Source organism: Schistocerca gregaria, chromosome X, assembly GCF_023897955.1.
Source record: "Schistocerca gregaria isolate iqSchGreg1 chromosome X, iqSchGreg1.2, whole genome shotgun sequence".
In the NCBI taxonomy this organism is placed as follows: domain Eukaryota; kingdom Metazoa; phylum Arthropoda; class Insecta; order Orthoptera; family Acrididae; genus Schistocerca; species Schistocerca gregaria.
In genome coordinates this window covers 460,945,206-460,960,125 of record NC_064931.1, presented here as the reverse complement: position 1 = coordinate 460,960,125, position 14,920 = coordinate 460,945,206, and positions in this window count along the sequence as shown.

Sequence of the window (14,920 nt, the reverse complement as noted above, 5' to 3'; positions counted from 1 at the left end):
TTTTGGACGTATATGCACTCAGAACTGACTGACAGATGCCACAACTTTACTCAGAAATCAGTTGACAGTCAACAAATGGCCGGAACGGCTCTAACATCATTCCTCTAAGGTGTCTGGCGATGGACTGAAAGTCTAATGAACATCGCATTCAGAATCATATTCAATCCAAAATGCTGTACTGCTTAAAGTACTCGAGTGTGAAAACAATTACATTTTGGTTATAGCCCTATGAATATTCTTATAGCCAAAGGAACTCGTTAGTGTGCAGCTATCAGGAATTAATTAAGATCTGACTGCAAGGACTCCAGGAAGTAAGCAGATGCTCTACCCTTCGTTTTTCCTTTCTCATTTGTAAGAAACTTTCCGCTTTTCTTAGAAAAAACGTCAATAGCAGTTGCATTGTAATCACTGCGAGTAGATTATAGTAACAAGCGAATGGTCAGAATGCAATATTTGTTCAGTGAATGTGGCAGTGTTACACCGTCCACCTGATCTGAATGACGTAAGTGGTGACGTACTTCCTCTGCCGGTGGCTACCTGTGAAACAAGAATGGAGGCGTCGGTGCTACTAATGGGCAACAATTCAGATGAACCTCTACTTACTTCTTATCGCTCTACGTGCAAGTATATACTATTCAGTGACATGTAACTATGAACACCTACCCTGCTACACCACCTCACGTTTCTCTCTACAACAAGCAGAGCATCGAACCAAAATCTCTTAACATTTGAAGGGAAACACCCGTGAAAAATCTCAGTCTTATGTACCTCCAATTTGTGTCACTGTCTCTAAGCAGGAGCACAGTTCGTTCTCGAGGCAATTAAATTAATTCTGGAGATAATTCCTTACCAGATGATACAATCAGCTATGCCACTGAAATGACAGTCAAAGCACGTGTGTTACTGATACAGTTAGTTAAGAGATATGTTCGCTGTAATCGTGCTTCCACTGATCTGCAACATATTGAAGATTAGTTTTCTGATAATAATGATAAACTGAGTAACGTTAGACGCAACATCCCTCTTATATTGTAAACGGTTGCGGATAACGGAACGAGGTTTTCAGCGAGTAGTACACTAAGGGGCACTTACTTTGGTGTATGATAAAGAGTCTTAATTCTAGTAAATACGGAAGCAATTATATGGAATAGCACATGTTTTAATAGAACTTGAAAGCGAATGAAGAGGTGAGTACAATGATACGACGTTCGTTAATTTCGGGGCTGACACTGTTCACGAAATACTTTGTGAACTGTACTTAAATTCAAAAACAATGAGGCGAAAGGTGGCTATCACGGTGTAAACAAAGCCAGGTATAGATCAAATAACTGGCTCCGTCGTTATATGCAGTAAGACAATCCTATGATTCTATATAAAAATCTGATTTGCTAGACGACATAGACAGAGGTTCAGCTATGATTTTTTATGTGGATGTACGGCCCTGCTTGCTTCTGGCTCATCAGATGGAGCTATTTCATAAGTACATAGGTCACTAGGTATTTTGTCGGAACAACTACAATTTCGTCAGGCAGTCTTCCATCTCAATCCTGTCTGTCATTAATCAAAATATCCACGGGTGTACTGCCGGTCTATAATGTCCAACGGGTACAATATTTCGGCGAAATATTGTGCCCGTTGGACACTATAGACTGCCAGTACACCAGTGGATATTTTGATTATCAAATACGCCGGGAGAAACTCAAGAATCTGTCTGTCATTGCTTACTTTTCAAAGCCAAAAAAGAAACATCGTCCTTTCATACGTAATACCAATAAAGAGCCCTGTCCACAGAAAAAATGCACTAGTTTATTAGCTTTCGCAGATTTCATAAAAATAATGGCAACCGAACAGTCTTTGAATTTACACGCCTCAATGCTTCTTAAAATCAAAACACATGCTGGTGGACAAATATGTTTATATATACTACTCGAAATTATACTTAGACGAAGAATTCAAAAAAACAGATACTTTATTCGGTATGATTGACGACATGTCAGCCAAAAAATAAAGACTTTTATAAACGAAATGTAGCTTTAGACTTTACGCAAGCATGTGCTAAAACGGTATATCATCAACTGCAAGGCGCTTTTGAAATAACCCCCTCCTTCCTCCCCCACGAGACAGATGGACAAATGAAAGTATATTGGATGATAAGCTGTTGCATGATGTGACAATTCGACGGTGCATTTTACCTAGAGTATTTGGAGTAGGACGCATCTTTCACGTCTGCCAGTGCAAAGAAATCAAGACGAGACAAATTACGGGACCTGTCCGGCCACTTTGCTGTAGTATTCCACCTGTTAGACAACAGTCAGGAAACTATTTAGTCAGTATTTACTTGGCGACATGCGAAGAGTGAGTCAGGGAGCCGTTTTGTTGGAACATACGTATTTCCATGACCATGAAACACTCTTACGATGAGAATGTCCCATAATGGAATTTCCCATAGTGAGACACTTTACGTTTAAGCCGCACGGTCGTTGGTATTCTACCTGGCGGGGACAGTGTGAGTTTTCAGCTACCCAGTAGCGCGTGTTGGTTATTTTATATTACCACGGTTCGTAAACATTGCGTCGTCGTTAAAGAGCACACGCTGGTAAAGTGTAGTGTGGTCTCCCAGGTGCTGTAGAGGAAACCGACAAAACTATATACGGCGTCATAAATTACGTCCTCAGAATGCTTGATGCAGTGACAGACGATAAGTTTGGAATTTATATCGATGCAAGATGCGAAAAACCCTTGTCTGGATGATCCCACATTCTTTGGGAATACGTCTCGTGCCGCAGGGCGGAGTGATAAGGGCTGAAGCCATGACAGCTTCTTCATGTGCTGCCAGTTCGCATGAGTTACCCAGTAACGACGTAGGTTCATGTGAGAGTGCTTATAACACAGTAGCCGATTACGGTGGACTCGCCTGTCAATTTCAGAATATTTCTCGAATTAAGGAAGCTGAACTCGTCTTTTCAAGTTGTTCTGGATGCCACTGAAGAACGTACATCATTCCATTTTAAAAAATTATGCTGCTTTCACTTTCTTTGTCTATACAAGAGTCAAGAAACATTGTCATGAACCAAAGTAAGTGCACCTTAGGGTATTATTATTAGCAAGGAACCTCGTTCCAGTATCGAGAATCGTTCCCAAAGTAAAAGGCGAGTTAGGCTTTACGTGAATCACTCTGTATAGGAACTACGCACTGATTCAAATGCCAACATCACAAAACAATGAATTAGGAAACCATGCTGTTTAAGCGTCATTAGATGCATAGCAAGACTTCCTCTTGCGAATTATAGATATTATAAAAAAAATACAATGCCATCCATTAAATATTTGACGGCTGAGTGATAGTCGACGGACATCTGGGACTAGAACTGAATTATCCTACTACGACAGCTATGTATCTACGTCTGACACTGATGAAAAATTCTGATGAATCCGTGCGTAATAAGTGACAGTCAGTTGAAGAATTGCGTTTTCGGCTGCAAAAGTTTTATTTTACAAGTAAATTGCAGTGGCTCTTGTCATTTAAGTTGTGTGAAACCTGCTTCTTTGAACTTTGCTTCTACTACAGCTATGAGAGAATGTTTATATTCTATATGCCGCACTAACTGTGACAGGTTCGAATTTGAACGTATTTTTTAATTAAAATTTTCGGTCGTAACGTGTGGTTTCCTGCACAGTAGCCTTTCTTGACAGGAAATGATATAATCGTAACTCCTGTAAACTCAATGTAAATGTTCAAGTTTCGCGGTCAATACTGTGCTGTCGTCTCTTCACTCTTCCCTTTTGGGGATAGTGCCGATGACAGCAATATCAATAAAAGTATTTTAGAAACCTATAGTTACAAAAAAAATGTGGTATTGACAGTATAAACACGCAAGATCTTCCGGAAACGAGAATCACGCCCGGTGATAAGCTTTTTAGTTTTTAGTACCGTCAAGAAAAAGCACTTCGTCTTCAGGCCTCAGGTGGGCCACCAGGCCCATCCAACCGCCGTGTCATCCTCACTGAGGATGCGGATGGGGGGGGGGGGGGGGCGTGTGGTCAGCACACCGCTCTCCCGGTCGTTATGATGGTTTTCTTCGCCGGAGCCGCTGCTATTCGGTCTAGTAGCTCCTCAATCGGCATCACGAGGCTGAGTGCACCCGAAAAATGGCAACAGCGCATGGCAAACCGGATATATATAATAGACAGAAATCCCAACAAATGATTACAGATCTGATACCTCTAATTACTATATACAGAAAATATAATAATAATAATAATAATTTTAGTTATTATTATTGTTAAGAGTTAATAAATGAATAAAAACAGGAAATAAAAATAAAATAAATAATTTCATTATTAAAACATAAAAAGAAATTTGTGTGTTAGTGTGTATGTGTGTATTGGAGAGTTAGAAATATCTTTTTATTTTTTAATAAAGAAATTATTTATTTTATTATTATTACTGGCTTATATTCATTTATTAATTCTTAACAATAATAATAACAAAATTATTATTATATTTCCTGTATATAGTAATTAGAGGTATCAGATCTGTAATCATTTGTTGGGATTTTTGCTATTATATGACTAATCGGTACAAACAGTGAGTTTTCAGTCATATTTACTTGGTCATTTAGTAGTTGTTTCCTTTCAGCCTTTTTTTTCTATATCTGATACTTTTCCTGTATAGTTAGCAGATCCCTTTCAATATTTGTTCTAATAATTTTCATATAATTTTCTCTTGTAGTAGGTATGTGGTTTTTTTCTCTCAAATCTTCTGCAAAAGTTGAGTGGCTCATTCCACATTTCCAGACTCTGATATGTTCTTTGTACCGCGTGTCAAATGTACTGCTGCTTTGTCCTATATACCTCCCATCACTTGTGTTGCACTGTAGTTGGTATATTCCTGCTTTTTGGTAGATATCGGTGTTCTTTGTTATTTATGGAATGTGTCTTTGGATTGAATTACCTGTTTTGAATGCTATGTTTATCCCTAGTATTTTGAAAATATTTGTTATTTTATGTGCGAGTATGTGCTTGTATGTCATTGTCTACCGGCCTGAATTTTCTTTCTTGTTTTCCTGTATTATTTGTGTCGCTGTTGCTATGTCACTGTTTGTGCCCAATTGTGTAGTGTTTTGTTGTCCTGTTGTTTGTGGACGTTTATGTACTGTGAGCACTGACTGTATTTGTTTCTTAATACTTTTGTTTAATTTGGAGACTAGATCCCTATTATACCCATTGTTTGTTGCTATTTGTGTGATGATGTCTAGTTCTTTCTGGTAATTTTCAGTGCAGACTGGTACTGTGTAGAGACTACTTTGCATGTACCTGAGTGCTGATTGCTTCTGTGAGTGATTGGAAGTCTGATGTAGGACTGAGTCAGTTGTTGTAGGTTTACAGTAGATATCAAAGCTAGGCTGATTGTTTTCTTTATAATTGGTTATATATAAAAAGTTTATTTCCATTTTGAATCCTATCTTTCTTTGCATTGTGTTTATATCTGTATGCAACTGGTCAATTTTTGCCTGAGGATCGTATATTAAACAAAGGGTATTATCCATGTATCTGACCCAATAAAATATGTTGTATTTCTTTTTGAAAACATTTTTGTATCTTACATTTTCTACATGGTTTATGATACTCCAGATCTCACTGGTAACCCATCTTCCTGTAAATAGTATTCATTATTGAAATGAAAGTAGTTCTATTAAGTTATCAGTTCCCGCAACCTGTACATTTCTGTGATGTGTTCATTTGGTAGCTCGCTGTTGTCCTTCAGGTTCTGTTCAAGATATTTTTATTTCTGTTATTGGAATGTTATAGTACTTGTTTTCTATGTCAAAATAGAGTAGAGTAGTGGTGTCTGTGCTTTTGATATGTTTTAGAGGTTGTATGAACTCTGAGGTATTCTGTATATTCGGTCATCTTCTATTTTATAAGTATCTGTTAGTAATTTCAACATGTGTCCTACAAGTTTGTAAGTGGGAGCCTTCTTGAAGTTTCAGTGGGTCTTACTGGGATATTTGGCTGATGGATTTTTGGTTGGCCATGCAGGGTTGGTGGTGTATGATTGTTCTGTATTAATTTACCTTTTTGTCTGTAATCCAATGTGTAGTCTATAATTTTTAACATATTCTTTCTCTTGGCCTGAGATCTGTTTGTTGAATCTGATTTCAATTTTTTAATGTTATTTCCTGAAATGAACTCTTGTGTTTTGATATTGTATTGCTGTTTGGGCATAAGAACTATTGTATTTCCTTTGTCTCCTTTACTAATAATAATGTTTTCATTTTGGAGTTTCCTTCTGAGTTTTCTGAGTGTTTCAGGTTCTGTGTTCTTGGGGTTTTTGTCAGTTGGTTTCTTTGTATCTCTAATACTTTGATGTATTTCTTTTTTTATCAATTCCCATGTTAGCCCAGTGTTTAATTGCTGTCTCACTTTCCTCCTCTCGCTTTAGAATGACTTTTGATTGTTTTATGAGGTTTTGTCATGTATTATTCGTCTACTTTTGTATTCATGTTATATTTCAGTCCCATTTCCACATGCATTTATTTTTCATTGTTTAAATGTGTGTCTGTGAGATTCATCAAACGTGTATAAAAATGGTGTGTGTTTTGGTTCCGACGTTAGCTTAACACATTTCGATTCCGTCAAATGTACATCTGTGAATTTGTGGAGAGATTATCAAATTCTCGGGCCATTCTCTCCATTGATTTATTTTAGATTATGCCAAGGGAGGTCTTACATATATACAACGTTGGGGTTAATTTCGTATAGTAGGTAACATATGCATTGCCGTCTTGCACATGCATGACCTAGATAATCAGTTTTGATCCCAAGAAATTTTCTCAGACAGCTCGTTTGATGCAAATGGGGATGCTTCTGATGAATACACTTTACGCAAGCATGTGCTAAAACTGAATGTAATCGACTGCGAGGCACTTTTGAAATAGCCACTCGAGAGATAGATGGATTAATGACAGTACTCTGGATGATACGCCGTTGCACAATGTGACGATTCGACGGTGTATTTTACCTAAAATAGTCCTTACAACCATTAACCAATGATCCATACAGGTGCAGTATTCTGTAGCATATTAACGCTTTCAGCTCTTTTGAAATGCAATTTGCTTATGGAGAATGCCTAGTGCTTCACCAAAGCAGTGCAGCTGAATGTATGAGTTAGAGTTACACATTCATTAGATACTAGCAACTAATGACTATTGGCAGACATATCCAAGTTTGTGACATATCCTAGGTTTTGATTGTTTGAAATGTACATACCTCTACACAGCGAGTTTTTGTATGTTCATAATACTGTAGAATAGCAATGGCGCTAAACATATATAGTTTTTATTCGAAAAGAGCAAATCCTCAGCCAGTCCATCATTTTAACAAGAGATTATTGTTACACTGCACTAAAAGTCAAACAATAATACGATCTGAGGTAAAGAAACACTCGCTGGATGCTATGTAGACAGCATTGCCACACAGGTACCATGATTCAGCTGTAACAGTCCGTTTCTACTGCATAATGAAGGGATATGAAGGGATTCATTTGGACCATATCAATGACAGTTTCCACAGTGTGAAATCACTATAATCGAAAGTTGATCAGTTTTATACACGTCTAAATCAATGAATTTCACACCATTGGCTCTGCTGGAGAAGACAAACGAAAAATATTGGTACAATTATGATAAATGTTTAGAATTAGTCAAACTCTGAGCAAACCTTTTACTCGTTAGTTTTACTTGTTAATGTAAGTCAGATAAACTTAATGCGTGCAATTCGTGTTGTACACAGAGTACATTCCTCCGTCATAAGCGATCTTCACATGTTCTATTCAGCAACAATATCAGTATCTGAACTATTTGTATCGCTTTTTGCTTTGCAGAATCATTTCCCTTAATTTTGTTGTTATTGTGGTCTTCAGTCCTGCGACTGCTTTGATGCAGCTCTCCATGCTACTCTATCTTATGCAAGCTTCTTCTTCTCCCAGTAACTAGTGCAGCCTACATCCTTCTGAATCTGCTTAGTGTATTCATCTCTTGGCCTCCCTCTACGATTTTTCCCTCCACTCTGCCCTCCAATACTAAATTGGTGATCACTTGATGTCTCAGAACATGTCTTACCAACCGATCCCTTCTTCTAGTCAACTTGTGCCAGAAAATCATCTTCACCAAAATTCTATTCAATACCTCCTCATTAGTGATTGGCCCATCTAATCTTCAGCATCCTTCTCGTCACGATTTATTCTTGCGCCATGGTTTAATAAATCTCCTATTGTCGCTTCCTAAAGCTTTACGTCCTAACTGACTTCGAACAGACTAAAGGATGGTGAGTTGAGTACCATAATAGCGTTGTATGTCTATTTATACTTTAGTAAACGCTGTCTTTGGTGTTCCAGACCTACGTTCTGTGACTATAATATTGATTTTCTCATATATAAGAATAACTAATAAATTAACCATTTCTCTCGTCCTTCCCCCTTCCCATCCTTCCAAAATTTATGATTAAATTTCTTTTCTCTTTCTATTATTTTCTACTATAAATTTCCCTCTATTAGTCTCTTATTTCTATTTCGGAAATTAATACTTGTGGAGAGGCTTGGGACACTTTCCGAATTTATATTTCGAGGGCATGGGAGCTACTTTGGTTTATTAACACCGAGAGGCGTTGTAGCGGTCCGCTGTTTCTGCGGACTTCTGCAACACCGTGCCAGCTCGATGCGAGAGCAGTTCGCAGTCTCCTACTAACGAACAGGACTGCGGACTGCCATAATACACGATCGGCAGCTGACTGTCAAATTTTGCAGTCACTATAGAATGCCTTGCCTTATCGCAATTGTTATAGTAGACAATCCAGTGAATACTTATGACACAGTATAACTTGTGCATATCATCAGAACAATCATTGCACGAGTTCCATCTGCTTCATTCAACAAAAGTTGTCTTAAAGAACAGTCAAATGGGAATGTTAGCTTATAACTCTGTCGTGAAGAAAAGCATATGAATATACACTAGTGATTGTTGTAAAACAACCGAGTTATTTAATATTGTTGTCTGTGATGATTATGATGTTTGGTTTGTGGGGCACTCAACTGCGCGATCATCAGCGTCCGTGCAATGTCCCAAGTTCTACTCAGTCCAATTTAGCCACTGTCACGAATGATGAGGATGAAACGAAGACGACAACACAAGCACACAGTCCCCGGGCAGTGAAAAAAGTCCACAACGGAGCCGGGAATCAAACCCGGGACCCCGTGATCCAGAGGCAGCAACGCTAGCCACTAGACGACGAACTGCGGACATGGTTGTTTGTGAGCGAAAATTAGTATTCATGTCGTTCACCCTGCGACAGGGTCATACGTCATGTTCCAATTTCTTATGAGTGTTACCATCACCACTTCTCACAAATGCAGCCATCCGAGCCACATCGATACATCCGCAATTTAATCCAAAGCATAGTTTCCAAATGTTTAATCTCCACTTCCAGTTGCGTTTGAACGTTGTTTGCCGTTCCTTTGATGTGAATGCTAACTGTACTACTTGAAAGAACTGCTTCCCAAACTGGAATAGTCTCTAGACATAAGAGTTTTGGTGCAGCAACAAAACAATCTTTTACAAGTTCTCCATTGCTGAAGGGACACACAATTTATATTAAAACTTATTATATAGAGACTAAGCGCACTGCTCTGTTTAAAAAATATTGTGACTCTATACAAAACAATATTTACAGAACTTGAACTTCAACCATTTCTTGAATTTTCTGCTTATGACAATACGCGCTAAAGAGAAGCTGCTACCGCACCAGATTGACCAGGCAGCATTGTACAGTCTGGATCATCACTAGGCCGCCTCTTCTTTTGGCTTGTGACCGAGACTTATGAACGTCTGTACCTCATTGTTTAATACAGATAAATGACGTCAATTCTGGTGATGAGACTCGCAAAGAAGCGCTACCAACTGCACCAGATCTACGAGACAGCGTTGTTGATCTGGTTCTTCACTCGGCCGCCTCTTCTTTTGACTTGCGACACAGACTTATTTCCTGAAGTCCGATGTTCTGCTGTATACAGCCTTTAATAGCTGTATCTTCGACGATAATCACCGATATTACAACACAATTGCTCCATAGTTACGACGTTTTATGTTATTCATTTCACGAAGAAATCATGTTAGCAGTTTTTCCCTACCTTATTTGAAAACATTCTTCCATCGTCACTAATATATCGTACCACTAACACTTCACACGACACTTTCTATTAAAACAAACACTTCCTTTTTAGTGAACCATCTTTGTTAAATGACTACGCAAGAGAATTCGATAACCTTGGAAAAACATCCTTTCTTACCACGAAAAAACTTTCACAGACATTTCCTTATGTCACCTTTACTTAACATAATCCAAGTATTGAAACTTAATACAGGAACAAATGTGACAGATGTCATCTACATTTACATGACTACTCTGAAATTCAAATTTAAGTGCTTGGCAGAGGGTTCATCGAACCACAATCATACTATCTCTCTACTATTCCACTCCCGAATAGCGAGCGGTATAAACGAACACCTAAACCTTTCTTTTCGAGCTCTGATTTCTCTTATTTTATTTTGATGATCATTTCTACCTATGTAGGTTGGGCTCAACAAAATATTTTCGCATTCGGAAGAGAAAGTTGGTGACTGAAATTTCGTAAGAAGGTCTCGCCGCGACGAAAAACGTCTATGCTGTAATGACTTCCATCCCAACTCGTGTATCATATCTGCCACACTCTCTCCCCTCTAACGTGATAATACAAAACGAGCTGCCCTTTTTTGCACCCTTTCGATGTCCTCCGTCAATCCCACCTGGTAAGGATCCCACACCGCGCAGCAATATTCTAACAGAGGACGAACGAGTGTAGTGTAAGCTGTCTCTTTAGTGGACTTGTTGCATCTTCTAAGTATCCTGCCAATGAAACGCAACCTTTGGCTTGCCTTCCCGACAATATTATCTATGTGGTCCTTCCAACTGAAGTTGTTCGTAATTTAAACACCCAGGTACTTAGTTTAATTGACAGCCTTGAGGATTGTACTATTTGCGAGTAATCGAATTCCAACGAATTTCTTTTGGAACTCATGTCGATCATCTCACACTTTTCGTTATTTAGCGTCAACTGCCACCTGATACACCATACAGCAATCTTTTCTAAATCGCTTTGCAACTGATACTGGTCTTCGGATGACCTTACTAGACGGTAAATTACAGCATCATCTGCGAACAACCTAAGAGAACTGCTCAGATTTTCACCCAGGTCATTTATATAGATCAGGAACAGTAGAGGTCCCAGGATGCTTACCTGGGGAACAACTGATATCACTTGAGTTTTACTCGATGATTTGCCGTCTATTACTACGAACTGCGACCTTCCTGACAGGAAATCACAAATCCAGTCGCACAACTGAGACGATACCCCATAGCTCCGCAGCTTGATTAGAAGTCGCTTGTGAGGAACGGTGTCAAAAGCTTTCCGGAAATCTAGAAATACGGAATCAACATGAGATCCCCTGTCGATAGCGGCCATTACTTCGTGCGAAAAAAGAGCTAGCTGCGTTGCAGAAGAGCGATGTTTTCTGAAGCCATGCTGATTACGTGTCAATAGATCGTTCCCTTCGCGGTGATTCATAATGTTTGAATACAGTATATGCTCCAAAACCCTACTGCAAACCGACGTCAATGATATAGGTCTGTAGTTAAATGGATTACTCCTACTACCCTTCTTGAACACTGGTGCGACCTGCGCAATTTTCCAATCTGTAGGTACAGATCTATCGGTGAGCGAGTGGTTGTATATGAGTGCTAAGTAGGGAGCTATAGTATCAGCGTAATCTGAAAGGAACCTAATCGGTATACAATCTGGACCTGAAGACTTGCCCGTATCAAGCGATTTGAGTTGCTTCGCAACCCCTACGGTATCTACTTCTAAGAGACTCATGCTAGCAGATGTTAGTGTTTCAAATTCTGGAATATTCCATTCGTCTTCCCTGGTGAAGGAATTTCGGAAAACTGCGTTCAATAACTCCGCTTTAGCGGCACAGTCGTCGATAACAGTACCATCGGCACTGCGCAGCGAAGGTATTGACTGCGTCTTGCCGCTTGTGTACTTTACATACGACCAGAATTTCTTCGGATTTTCTACCAAATTTCGAGACAATGTTTCGTTGTGGAACCTATTAAAGGCATCTCGCATCGAAGTACGTGCCAAATTTCGCGCGTCTGTAAATTTTAGCCCATCTTCGGGATTTCGCGTTCTTCTGAACTTCGCATGCATTTTCCGTTGCCTCTGCAACAGCGTTCGGACCTTTTTTGTGTACCACGGGGGATCCGTTCCATCTCTTACCAATTTATGAGGTATGAATATCTCAATTGCTGTTGCTACTATATCTTTGAATTTGAGCCACATCTCGTCTACATTCGCATAGTCAGTTCGGAAGGAATGGAAATTGTCTTTTAGGAAGGCTTCTAGTGGCACTTTATCCGCTTTTTAAAATAAAATTATTTTGCGTTTGTTTCAGATGGATTTGGAAGAAATGGTATTGAGCCTAGCTACAATGACATTGTGATCGCTAATCCCTGTATCAGTCATGATGCTCTCTATCAGCTCTGGATTGTTTGTGGCTAAGAGATCAAGTGTGTTTTGGCAACCATTTACAATTCGCGTGGGTTCGTAGACTAACTGCTCGAAATAATTTTCGGAGAAAGCATTTAGGACAATCTCGGAAGACTTTTTCTGCCTACCACCGGTTTTGAACAAGTATTTTTGCCAACATACCGAGGGTAGGTTGAAGTCCCCACCAACTATAACCGTATGAGTGGGGTATTTATTTGTTACGAGACTCAAACTTTCTCTGAACTGTTCCGCAACTGTATCATCGGAGTCTGGGGGTCGGTAGAAGGAGCCAATTATTAACTTAATTCGGCTGTTAAGTATAACCTCCACCCACACCAATTCGCACGGCTTGTCATTACATTATACATTAGAAATTTTTTGTCCCTTAAATAAATAAATAGTAATTGAAGATTTGAATCTCAACTATCTTCAGGCGTAAAGCCAGCATAATACTTATAATTATACCATTCCTTCATTAAAAATCCATCTATCGATAACATCATATTGGAACCTAATAGCAAACTCAACAAAACTCATCACAAGAGCAACAGTTACCTATATTGAACTATCATCAAGTAAATAGGTAAACATTTCTCATTAAAGTCTTAAGATTTTTCACAATAATATTATTTAAACAAATTCATTTAATTAAGTTTCTGAGGCGTAAAGCCTTCCTACCATTAATGTTCTTCAAATTGACATAACAAACTTCCCTCAAAGCCTGAAAAATACCGATAGATAATATCCTTTAAACTAAATCCTTAAATTTGTTAATAGCGTGAAGCCTTCCAATACCTAGTATACTTCAAACAAATGATAAGACAATTTTATTAAAGGCGTGAAGCATTCCTACGCCTAGAATCCTCGAAACCAATGTCTGTGTGTGGTGGTCTTCAGTCCTGAGAGTGGTATGATGCAGCCCTCCATGCTACTCTATCCTGTGCAAGCTTCGTCATCTCGCAGTACCTACTGCAACCTACATCCTTCTGAATCTGCTTAGTGTATTCATGTCTTGGACTCCCTCTACGAATTTTACCCTCCACGCTACCCTCCAATACTAAGCTGGTGATCCCTTGATGCCTCAGAACATGTCCCACCAACCGATCCCTTCTTCTGGTCAAGTTGTGCCACAAAATCCTCTTCTCCCCAGTCTTATTCAATACTTCCTCATTAGTTATGTAATCAACCCATCTAATTTTCAGCATTCTTCTGTAGCACCACATTTCGAAAGCTTCTATTCTCTTCTTGTCCAAACTATTTATCATCCATGTTTCACTTGCATACATGGCTACACTCCGTACAAATACTTTCAGAAATGACTTCCTGACACTTAAATCAATACTCGATGTTAACAAATTTCTCTTCTTCACAAACGCTTTCCTTGCCATGGCCAGTCTACATTTCATATCCTCTCTACTTCGACCATCATCAGTTATTTTGCTCCCCAAATAGCCAAATTCCTATACTACTTTAAGTGTGTCATTTCCTAATCATCGCCCGACTTATCTCGACTACATTCCCTTATCCTCGTTTTGCTTTTGTTGAAGTTCATCTTATATCCTCCTTTCAAGACACTGTCCATTCCATTCAACTGCTCTTCCAAGTTCTTTGCTGTCTCTGACAGAATTACAATGTTACCGGTGAACCTCAAAGTTTTTATTTCTTCTCCATGGATTTAATACCTATTCCGAATTTTTCTCTTGTTTCCTTTACTGCTTGCTCAATATAGAGATTGAAAAACATCGGAGAGAGGCTGCAACCCTGTCTTACTCCCTTCCCAACATCTGCTTCCCTTTCATGCCCCTCGACTTTTATAACTGCCATCTGGTTTCTGTACAAATTGTAAATAGCCTTCCGCTCCCTGTATTTTACCCCTGCCACCTTCAGAATTTGAAAGAGAGTATTCCAATCAACATTGTCAAAAGCTTTCTCTAAGTCTACAAATGCTAGAAACGAAGGTTTGCCTTTCCTTAATCTTTCTTCTAAGATAAGTCGTAGGGTCAGTATTGCCACACGTGTTCCAACATTTCTATGGAATCAAAACTGATCTTCCCCGAAGTCGGCTTCTATCAGTTTTTCCATTCGCCTGTATAGAATTCGTGTTAGTATTTTGCAGCTGTGACTTATTAAACTGATAGTTAGTAATTTTCACATCTGTCAGCACCTGCTTTCTTTGGGATTGGAATTATTATATTCTCCTTGAAGTATTAGGGTATTTCGCCTGTTTCATACATCTTGCTCACCAGATGGTAGAGTTTTGTCAGGACTGGCTCTCCC